General features: G+C 47.7%; 1 long non-coding RNA gene across 1 annotated transcript; it reads right to left on the minus strand.

Moving 5' to 3' along the window:
- Window positions 1-5,235: 5,235 nt before the first annotated feature.
- Window positions 5,236-11,317, minus strand: LOC146402620 (uncharacterized). The gene is made up of 3 exons (XR_014805129.1): window positions 9,515-11,317; window positions 6,510-8,376; window positions 5,236-6,122 (listed from the first exon to the last, which is right to left on the minus strand). It is a non-coding gene; the product is annotated as an uncharacterized LOC146402620 (long non-coding RNA).
- Between the last annotated feature and the right edge of the window lie 544 nt (window positions 11,318-11,861).

The raw sequence follows: 11,861 nt of genomic DNA on the forward strand, positions 1-11,861 counted from the left end.
TGTAGTTTGCAGACATGGCTTGGATCCTGCGTTGCTGTGGCTCTGGCGTAGGCTGGTGGCTACAGCTCCGATTCGACCCCTAGCCTGGGAATTTCCATATGCCGCAGGAGTGGCCCAAGAAATGGAAAAAAGACCAAAAAAAAAAAAAAGGGAAATAGAGGAAATTAGATTACCAGTCTGGGACACTTGAGATCCAAATAATAGAAATTACAAAAAGAGCAGAAAAAAGAGAGGAGGAGGAGCCAATTAAAAACAGAGGAAAGGGGAGTTCCCATTCTGGTCCAGCAGAAACGAATCTGACTAGTATCCATGAGGATGCAGGTTCAATCCCTGGCCTTGCTCAGTGGGTTAAGGATCCAGCATTGCCGTGAGCTGTGGTGTAGGTCTCAGGCACGGCTTGGATCTGGTGTTGCTGTGGCTGTGGTGTAGGCCTGCAGATGCAGCTCTGATTAGATCCCTAGCCTGGGAACCTCCATATGCCGTGGGTGTGGCCCTAAACAGACAAAAAACAAACAAAATATTTAAAAAAATTCCTAGAACTGAAGGATATATGGTTTGACATTGAAAGGTGTCTCCAAGAACTCAGGGCCATGGATGGAAAGAGACCTGTTGCAAAGGCACCATCGTGAGATGTCAGAATGAGGCGGATGGTGGAGGGAGAGAAGACCCCGCGGCTTCCAAAGTAGAAAAGAGATTCCACACAAAGCACCAGGAATCAGGATGCCTGTGGACTTTTTTTTTTTTTTTTTTGGCACCCCATGGCATATGGAGCTCCTGGACCAGGGATCAGATCCAAGCCACAGTTGCAACCTGTTGCAGCTACAGCAATGCTGGATCCTTTAACCCACTGTGCCAGACTGGGAATCAAACTTGTGTGCTGGGAGTTCCCATCGTGGCCCAGTGGTAACGAACCCAACTAGCATCCATGAGGACTTGGGTTCCACCCCTGGCCTTGCTCAGTAGCTTAAGGATCTGGCGTTGCTGTGAGCTGTGGTATAGGTTGCAGACTTGGCTTGGCTGTGGCGTAGGCCAGCAGTTGCAGCTCTGATTCGACCCCTAGCCTGGGAACTTCCAAATGCTGTGTGTGTGGCCCTAAAAGGACAAAAAACAAAACAAAACAAAAAAATCCAACCCCCCAAAAATGGGTGTGTGTGTGAAGGTAGAATGAAGATAATGGCAAATCTTCAATGTCTCAAAAATGTCATCTCCCATATCCTCCTTCCCAAGAAATTGTTGGAATAGGTGCTCCACCAAAGGGAGGGAGTAATGGAAGCAGCAGTCCCAGGGAAATCTAACACCCGGTGAAGGATGCTTGTAAAGAAGGTCCCAGGATCAGAGGCAGGATCACCTAGAAGCCCAAGCTTCAGGCTCCTGCACTTTCCCTGGGGCTGCTGGGAGTGATGGGACCTGTAGGGGGCTCTCTAGGTGATGGGAGAAGCCAGTCAGAAAGCATTTCTGCCATAGTTCCCATTGTGGGGCAGAGGAAACAAATCCGACTAGTATCCATGAGGATGCAGGTTCAATCCCTGGCCTTGCTCAGTGGGTTAAGGATCTGGTGTTGCTGTGGCTGTGGCATAGGCCGGCAGCTGTAGCTCTTACTCGACCCCTAGCCTGCAAACCTCCGTATGCTGCAGGTATGGCCATAAAAAAAAAGCAAAAAAAAAAAAAAAAGCAAAAAAAGAAAACATTTCTGCTGAGACCTCAGAGGAAAAGGTCCTGAGTCCACAAGGGATCTCAAGCTCCAGGGATTTATTGACTTATCAATCCAAATAAATTATATCTAATTTTGTACTCCTTTGTCTTAAGGGCCCTCAGATTATATAAACTTTAAACCCTACAGATCTGGATCTTTCCCTGCCCAGAATGATATCTGTTCATCAGATAAAAAAGGCAAATACTCCAGATTCGACCAGAAGAAAGACTCGGAGTTTCTTCAAAAAGATGGAACTGACAGAGGTGTTCCCATCGTGGCTCAGGGGTTAACAAATCCAGCTAGCATCCCTGAGGGTTTGATCCCTGGCCTTGCTCAGTGGGTTAAGGATCCTGTGTTGCTGTGGTGTAGGTCAGCAGCTGTAGCTCTGATTTGACCCCCAGCCAGGGAACTTCCATATGCTGTGGGTGCGGCCCTAAAGAGACAAATGCCAAAAAAACAGAAAAGCTGGAACTGACAGAATACATGATGTGGTTGGTGGTCATGGAGACCACCTTGAAGAAAGAGCCTGCGGCCAGGAGTGGGGAGTCTGGACAGCAGACCACCTCCAGCTGTCAGCTCCTTTAGGGCCGGTCTCCAATGCAGAGAGCTGCCTCGCCCAAGATCAGGTCCTTCCTGGGGCAGCCCATGGAAGGGACGGAGCCAGTCAGGGTATAAGGGACTGAGCCAGGCAGGGTATAAAGGCCTGGCCATTTCAGCGGGGCTCAGGACACTCTGGAAACGGGCAATACTTTCTCCAGGATTCCCTGCCAGGTGGGCAGAGGCTTTTCAGGCCTCCGTGCCGTTCCTCTCCCTCTGCCCAAACCCGCTTCCGCCCACTTTCTTTTATAGGTGTCATCTCTCTGTCTCCATCTCCACGTCCAGAGACACCAACCTGTGGCACCAGATGTGCAGGAACCTCTGAAGAAGAGATTTCAATAACTGGTGGAGAGTGGAATACACACAAGCCGAGTAAGCGACAAATCGGGACAATTATTGACTCGGGGGAATACAGAAAGTTGTACAAGAAAGGAAAAGTAATCAGAGCTTACATATTATAATGCAAACAATACTACTGAACTAACCAAAATGATGCTGGCAATTTGGGAAAGTGGGGATTACGTGTACTGTGGGGCAGGTAGTAGGGAAAGACAAAATTTTATCTTCCACAGCAGAAAATCAAGAGCTGGTATTTAAAACGGAAACATCTAGAGGTAGTTACTTAGAGATAATGGCGATAAATCGAAAATACAGTCAGCTAAACGAGTTGAAAATAGATGCCTCTGGGAAAGTGGAAATTGGGAAAGGGTCGTGTTTTCGTAGAAAACCTTATAATAACTTGTTATTTTTGCCTGTGGCATGCAGAAGTTCCCAGGCCACGGATTCAGTGCATGCCACAGCAGTGACCTGAATCACGGCATTGACAATGCCAGATTCCTAACCTGATGAGCCACCAGGGAACTCCCCTAACTTTGTTTTTATTTATTTATTTATTTTATTATTATTTTTTTTTTTGGTCTTTTCTGGGGCCGCACCCACGGCATATGGAGGTTCCCAGGCTAGGGGTCTGATTGGAGCTGCAGCTGCCAACCTACACTAGAGCCACAGCAACACGGTATCCAAGCTGCATCTGTGACCTACACCACAGCTCACGGCAACGCCGGATCCTTAACCCACTGAGCAAGGCCAGGGTTCGAACCCGCAACCTCATGGTTCCTGGTTGGATTCGTTAACCACTGAGCCATGACGGGAACTCCCTAACTTTTGTTTTTAAAAGAATATAAGCTTTCTGGGAGTTACCGTCGTGGCGCAGTGGTTAGCGAATCCAACTAGGAACTATGAGGTTGCGGGTTCGATCCCTGCCCTTGTTCAGTGGGTTAACGATCTGGCGTTGCCGTGAGCTGTGGTATAGGTTGCAGACTCGGCTCAGATCCCGCGTTGCTGTGGCTCTGGCATAGGCCAGTGGCTACAGCTCCGATTCGACCCCTGGCCTGGGAACCTCCATATGCTGCAGGAGCGGCCCAAGAAATAGCAAAAAGACCAAAAAATAAATAAATAAATAAATAAATAAAGGAATATAAGCTTCCTGATGGTAGGGACCATAAGAGTCTTGTTCTATAAAATCCCCAGTGCTCTCCATGAAGTGTTCAAAAAGTATTTGTTATCTGAGTAATTGAATGGAAGTCACTCTACTTGAAACTCTAAATGGCTCCTCAGGAGACCCCTACCCTGGGAATCTCCATATGCCAAGGGAATGGCCCTAGAAAAGGCAAAAAGACAATAAATAAATAAATGGCTCCACATAAGGCACACCATTAAGATCACAGGGCTTGTGAGGCCTCCAGGAACTACATGAAGGGTCTGGTCCCTGCAAACTCCTCTCCATGACTCTTCCTTTCATGCTTCTTTCAGGTGTCCACACACATTGTTCCTTCCAGCCTGAGGAACTTTGCACATACTGTTTCTTCTAAGTAAAATGCTCTTCATGGAATTCCCTGGTGGAAGCAGGTTAAAGATGGGCATCACTGCTATGGCTCGGATTCGATCCCTGGCCCAGGCATGCTTTGGGCATGGCAAAAAAAAAAAAAAAAAAATTGCTGGTAGGTCTGGGGCTCAGAGAATTACGAACAGCAGCAATCCACTTTCTAGGGACATAGGTGACTCTTGCTTAACAAACAATAGTCTCTTCCTACCTCCCCAGGGTACCTCCAATAATTCTCTATGGTAGCAATTTCCAGAATGAAACATGGCTAGCACTGGGGGCTCTAGGGATCATTTTAGTGGCATTGACCAAATATTTTTCAAAGGTTGATATATTTATTTCAACTGGTATTCAAAAAATAAAACTTGCATATTAAACCCATGATTCATGGCTATTATTTCTTAGGAAAAATGTCGTGAGGTTGATATTTAATTGACTAAAATTTGGGGACTCTTGCTCAAGTCAAACTGGCCAAGTACCCTGAAAATCCTTCCACATCTTGCTCTCTACAACTCTCCTGCCTGAAATGTCCTTCCCACCTCCCCTGCTTTGAAAATTCTACACATCCTTCAAAGTCCCAGTTGAATCTCCCTTCAGGAGAGTGGCCTAGTGGTTAAAAGCCAAGGCTTATCAAACGTAAAAGTTGGGAGTTCCCGTCGTGGCGCAGTGGTTAACAAATCTGACTAAGAACCATGAGATTGCAGGTTCGATCCCTGGCCTTGCTCAGTGAGTAAAGGATCTGGAGCTGTGGTGTGGGTCACAGACGCGACTTGGATCTGACATTGCTGTGGCTGTGGTGCAGGCCAGTGGCTACAGGTCTGATTAGACCCCTAGCCTGGGAATCTCCATATGCCGAGGGAGTGGTTCAAGAAAAGGCAAAAAGACACGCCCCCCTCCCCAAAAAAAGATCAAATATAAAGTTTGGACTTTGGGTGCTAATGATATATCCAAACAAATGCACCACTCTGGTGTGTGATGTTGACAAGCTGTATGCTGGACCAGGAGGCATATGGAAATGCTGCATCTTTGCTCAATTTTGCTGTGAACTTAAAAAAAAAAAATGCTCTTTAATGCCACTGGTACGGCCCTAGAAAAGACAAAAAACAAACAAACAAAAAAAAACTTCTTTAAAAAAAGTCTATCAAGGAGTTCCAGTTGTGTCTCAGCAGGTTAAGAACCCGACCAGTACCCATGAGGATGAAGATTTGATCCCTGGCCTCACTCAGTGGGTTAAGGATCCTGCATTGCTGAAAGCTGCAGCGTAGGTCATAGATGTGGCTCGCATCTGGTGTTGCTGTGGCAATAGGCTGGCAGCTGCAGCTTAGATTCCACCCCTAGCCTGGGAAATTCCATATGCCACAGGTGTGGTCCTAAAAAAATAAATAAATAAATAGTCTACTAAAAAAAAAAAAAAAAAAAAAAGCTAAGTCTTATCAATTCCATCCTTAGAGCTGTGTGATTTTGGGAAAGTTACTTAACCCACTGAAACTAAATTTCCTCATCTGCTGGATAGGAGTGATAGTGCTTTACCCTTAGTGAACTGCAAGTTCCCAGGCCAGGGATGGAACCCACAACACAGCAGCGACACAGGCTGCTGCAGTGACAACGCCAGATACTTAACCCACTGCACCACAAGGGAACTCCAAAAGTTACGTTATTTTCATGAGAATGGAGAACTATGAACATGAGAGGGCTTTCCCTACTTAATTATTCATCTTTATTAATCTCTCACATAGTAGATGCTTAGGAAAAGCTGGTTGATTGTTGGAGGACTTGCTGCCTTTGAGAGGGATCATTTTCATCCACAACTTGTATTCAGTAAGCAGGATGCTGGCGGATGCTGGGTGTCCACAAGAGTCCCAGACAGCTGAGCAGGATTGACAGCGACTGGATGAAGGCCTGGTGACCACTCCAACGCCACCACGGCAACCTCAATCCCATTCCTGGAACCTAACTTGGGAGGAAGAGAGCCTCTAAAGCCGGTATCCCCGAGGGATAGATAGCTGCCAGGACCTGGTCCCACGCCCCAGCCCTGTGGAGTCTCCAGGTGCCAGACAGGCGCTGCTCCTTACGGCCACACGGTGGCAGCTTAGAGCCAAGCTCCGCGCCCTACCTAGGAGGTGCTACGGAGGCAGAGCCCCAACACCACACTCTTGCCAGGACTAGTCACGGCATTCAGGCAGAGAGAGCCATTGGACCTAATTTCACCACAGTCCCTCTGGCTGGACCCTCGATTCCCGATCCTAGGCCGGGGACTTACAGCTCACTTGACTAGTCCTCCGCCCCCCAATTGCTCCCGGGACCACCCCGCCCCGCCGCATGTCCCGCGCAGCACACCTGGCGGGTACTGGGACAGCCCTTGCTCAGATTCAGGCTCCGAGCCCTCCCGACCCAGACCGAGCGTCTAGTCCCACTCCCAAGAGTGCCCGCCGGGAGGGAAGGAGGTGGGCGTGGGCTCGATCTCTGTGGTCCTCGCTGCCCCGACGTCCGGCCTTCTCCAACCCTCTGCTTCCGCTTCCGGGCCTGCATCGCTTCTGAACTTCTCAGAACGCCGCGAACCCCCCCTCCCAATCCTTCAAAGGCAGATCCCAGGGGTTGATAGTAAGGCCAGGGACTGACTTCCAAGGGGTCACCTTGGGAGCTCTGAGAGGCTATCGGTCCCGCGCGGGCACGTGCCAGGGTGGGGCTTTAGGGCGGGGCCTAGGACGGGCGGAGTCTCCGGGCTTCGGTTCCCGCGGGCCAAGGAGGTACCCGAGGCGCGCGCGGGGTGCCGGGAGCACGAACTATGCGGAAATGGGGCGGGGTGGGGGAGGCTCAGAACAAGGAGTTTGGGGGCGCACCGGCGGTGGTTTGAGCGAGCGCGGGGCCAACTAGTGTTGGGAGATGAATGGGCTGGTCCTGGAGTTGGGCGGGGATTTGGGGCCTAAAAGCGAGAAGGGCCCAAGGGGGGAGGGGAGGAGGAGGCGGCAGGAACCCCGCCCACTTTCTGGGCTGGGTTCTTGGAACTGGCCAGGAAATCTTGGGACTCAATCTGGGGGCTAGATCTGTAGGCGATGGTTTTTATAGAGACGGCTGATGGGGGGCCCCCAGCCGGTTGTTATAGAGATAGCCATGGCACTCGTTTCCCCCACCTTCCAGGAACTGCTCACTTGTCCCCCAAGTGGTTGGGGGCTCAGCAGCTCCCTCCACTCGCTGCGGGGCGGCCCCACCCGGAGAACCTCAGCAAAGCCCTGCAGTGCCTGCAGAGCCCGCCCTCATCTTCAGTTTTAACAAGACTGGGGGAGAGAGGTGGTTTGGGGGCCTCAGGCCACAAACATCTAGAAAGAGCTCCAGGCCCGAGGGCCTTTTACCCCCTGCCCCTTACTTGGCTCCTGCAAACCTTACTCTACTTGCAGAGGTATTGGAAGTGTCCCCATGCATAGAAAAGAGGAGCAATTTGAACTGCCTCCTTTCCGTTGTAGTCTGCAAAAGAGTACCTAGGCACAGGAGGGCAGCCCAAACCGCTGAAGACAGGGTGCCCAGTTAGCCCTTCCTGCCCACCGGAGTAGTTGGTAGGAGCTCAAACGGTTTAACATAGGACTGAGGTTCACAGAATCAGAGTCCTTTGCTTTCTGATGCTGTTATGCCGTGGGCCCGGGAAACAAATGGGAACCACCCCACCCCACCCTCGCCACCGCTTTTCCCCTCTTCAGTGTTTTTCTTTTCTTTCTTTCCTCTTCAGTGTTTTTCTTTTCTTTCTTTCTTTCTTTCTTTCTTTCTTTCTTTCTTCCTTTCTTTCCTTTCTTTCCTTTCTTTCCTTTCTTTCTTCCTTTCTTCCTTTCTTTCTTCCTTTCTTTCTTCCTTTCTTTCTTCCTTTCTTCCTTCCTTTCTGCCTTTCTTCCTTTCTTCCTTCCTTTCTTTCTTCCTTCCTTTCTTCCTTTCTTCCTTCCTTTCTTTCCTTTCTTTCTTCCTTTCTTCCTTCCTTTCTTCCTTTCTTTCTTCCTTTCTTCCTTCCTTTCTTCCTTTCTTTCTTCCTTTCTTTCTTCCTTTCTTTCTTTCTTTCTTCCTTTCTTTCTTTCTTCCTTCCTTTCTTCCTTTCTTCCTTTCTTCCTTTCTTCCTTCCTTCCTTCCTTCCTTTCTTCCTTTCTTCCTTTCTTCCTTTCTTCCTTCCTTCCTTCCTTCCTTTCCTTTCCTTTCCTTTCCTTTCCTTTCCTTTCTTTCCTTTCTTTCCTTTCTTCTCGGCCCCAACTGTGGCATATGGAGGTTCCCAGGCTAGGGGGTCAAATCGGAGCTGTAGCTGCCGGCCTACAGCACAGCCACAGCAACGCGGGGTCCATTCAGTGTTGTTTTTCTTTATGTGAAAGTAATTCATCTGTCTCATTTATGTTCTTTTTGGGGGGGGGGTCACACCTACGACATGTGGAAGTTCCCTGGCCAGGGATTGAACCTCCACCACAGCAGCAACACAAGCCTTTGCAGTGACAACGCTGGGTACTTCATCAGCTGAAGCAACATGGGAACGCCTCATGTGTCTTATTTTTTTTAAATGTAAAACTTACAAAATTATGGATTTGGAGTTCTCGTCGTGGCTCAGTGGTTAAGGAACGTGACTATCCATGAGGAAGGGGTTCGATCCCTGGCCTTGCTCAGTGTGTTAAGGATCTGGCGTTGCCACTGACTGTGGTAGAGTTCAAGGATGTGGTGGACCCATAGCCTGGGAACTTCCATATTTGCGGGTGTGGCCCTAAAAAGACAAAAAAAAAAAAAGTATATATATATATATATAGAGAGAGAGAGAGAGAGATTTGAAAGTTGAAAAACATTCACCTTCACCATTGAGATAGCTGTGGTTTTTCTCATTTATTTGTAACACTTACATATATAAGAATATATACATATATGTGTGTATGTATATATATGGGTCACACTACACATACTGTCTTGCAACTTGCTATATACTGTGGACATTTTTTTGGATTCCTCATTTTTAAAGAGTCCATGATATTCCAGAACATGGGTACCACATAATCCATTTAGTATTTTACTGATGAACATTTAATTTTACGCTTATGTTTATAACGATCTTTATGTTGTTTTTATTTTAAATTACAAATAGGTGCTTATTGTAAAAAATTTTTAAATAAAATATTGATAGGAGTTCCCGTCGTGGCTCACCAGAAACGAATCTGACTAGCATCCGTGAGGATGCAGCATCAATCCCTGGCCTTGCTCAGTGGGTTAATGATCTGGCATTCCTGTGAGCTGTGGTGTAGGTCGCATATGTGGCTCGGATCCCATGTTGCTGTGGCTGTGGTGTAGGCAGGCAGTTACAGCTCCGATTTGACCCCTCGCCTGTGAATCACCATATGCCATGGGTGTGGCCCTAAAAAGACGAGATAGAGAGATAGGGGCAAAAAAAATGGATAAAGACAGAATAAACTTCACCGTATTCCTACCAGTTACGGATAACTCCTTTATTTAGTAAGCTATAATTTATGGAATGCTTTCTATATGCCAGATACCATGCTAGGTCTTTCACAGAACAGCCATCTGAGGTTTGGAGAAATACCTCCAGTGAGGCTTGCCCAAGGTCACACAGGTAGAAAGTGGCACAGGCAGGACCTGGGCCCAACCTTATCTGATTCTAAGGCTTTGCTGGCATCTTACTGTTAACATTCAGGTGTATTTCCTTTCAATATATTTTCCCCCTCCTATGCAGCAGGACAAAGACAAATGTAAATTAAATATGGACTGCTTTTCCTTCTTCCCAGGCTTAGTTGTAAGGAGCCTTTGTAGGGAGGGCAGAAGGAGAGGAATAGACCTAAGCCAAAGAGTGGGGTGACCTGGAGGGATTTCCTCCCAGCCACACTCAGGAAAAGCTATTACTGAGACAAGGGCGGGGAGTGAGCTGGCAGTTTGGTTAGCCATTTGGGAAAGAGAATGGAGAGGTTTGGGGAGCTATTGCAATATTGAGGAACTTTGAGATTTAGGAGGATTCTGAAAGGATGTCTTGCCCTGAGCCATGCTGGGTAATCCCTTTGCAGAGTCCTCCAGAGACCTTTGCTAAAGACTTTTATTTCCTGGCAGTGCTTTTTGGCGGTAGATCGATTTCTTTCGGGCAAGGCGGGAGCAAAAACAACAACAACAACAACAACAACACCAGCTTTATTCAAGTTCACATGCATTTTGTATACTTTTTTCTCTTATGAAAATGAAGTTGCCCTGCCCTCCTGCACTTGGTCCCCCCCCCCCCCCCCCCGCGCCCTTAGAAGGCTTTGCCTTTCCCTTATCGCTCTTCATTTCCTTCGTCGTTGAAGATCCACCTCTCTCCACCTCTTTCCTCTCCCTCTGCTGTTTCCAGCTCTTAGCAAGTCCCTCATTACAGCCCAGGTGGTGACAGACGGCTGGCCCCCCCATCGGGAAACCGTATTTAGTAGGAATTTCACCACCACCTGAATCTCTTTGATTGCAAGAAACTGTGCTGGTTTGTTGGCTTTAGAAATCTCTTGGTACTTTTGGCAGAGTATACTTGCACCAGTTATCAATCCCAGGGGAGGATTCTAAACACGTCTACCCATTTCCTCTTGGTATCTGAGTAGTCAAGAAAGACACAATGCAGTCAAGGACAGGATAGAACAATGCTTTACTCACATTGAGAAGAGACGGGAGCAAGGTCAGCTTCAGTAGTGGGCGTTGGTCCCTCTTTGCCTGGGGATCTCTCCCAGTGATCAACACAAGGCATTTCACCTCTGCTCACCCTTCCTGTGCCACAGTGAAGGACCTTGTCCCTTCCTAGAGGATGACAGATACAGCAGGAGGGTTGGCTTGACAGACACTCTTTAAGCAGACAGAAGAGTACTCATGGCACCTGAAACAAGGAAGATACTTCCATGCACAGTGATAAATCCAGCACAGGCCATGTGAGCTCTTTATCTCTTGGTTAGGAAGTGTTCCAGGCCCAGGCCCATTCTTATGTGATTGAGTAAGAGTCCAAAAACTGCAAGCATGAGAGTGTCTTTCTCAACATTTGACCAACATGATTCTTGTTTCCCTCTTTGCTTTGGCTGCTAAGAAGCTCAAAACTTTTCTATTTCTGGATCTGTATATTCACTTTGTCCCTTTTTTTTTCTTTCTTTTTTGGCCACACTCATGGCATGTGGAGTTCCTGGGCCAGGAACAGAGCCCAAGCCACAGCAGCAACCCTAGCTGCTACAGTGACAATGCCAGATCCTTAATCCACTGAGCCACAAGAGAACTCCCAAGGTTTCTTAATTATTTGCTTTTAGCCTTTAAAAAAATCTTTTTTTATTATGGAATATATGCATACCTACCTAAAAGTAGAAATGTAGGAGTTCCCGTTGTGGCTCAGTGGTTAACAAATCTGACTAGGAACCATGAGGTTACGGGTTCCATCCCTGGCCTTGCTCAGTGGGTTAAAGATCCGTCATTGCCGTGAGCTGTGGTGTAGGTTGCAGACATGGTTTGGATCCTGCGTTGCTGTGACTCTGGTGTAGACTGGTGGCTACAGCTCCGATTCGACCCCTAGCCTGGGAACCTCCATATGCCGCGGGAGCGGCCCAAGAAATGGCAAAAAGACCAAAAAAAAAAAAAAAAAGTAGAAATGTAATAAATTGTCATTTAGTTATCATCCATTCTCAATAATTATCAACATTTTACCAATTTTGCTTTATCTGACTCCCTACTTTTCCT

Source organism: Sus scrofa, chromosome 6 (genome assembly GCF_054392235.1).
Source record: "Sus scrofa isolate SSC_HxYL_T2T_F1_AM1 chromosome 6, Sscrofa_HxYL_maternal_Yorkshire_Landrace_v2.0, whole genome shotgun sequence".
NCBI classification, from domain to species: Eukaryota; Metazoa; Chordata; class Mammalia; order Artiodactyla; family Suidae; genus Sus; species Sus scrofa.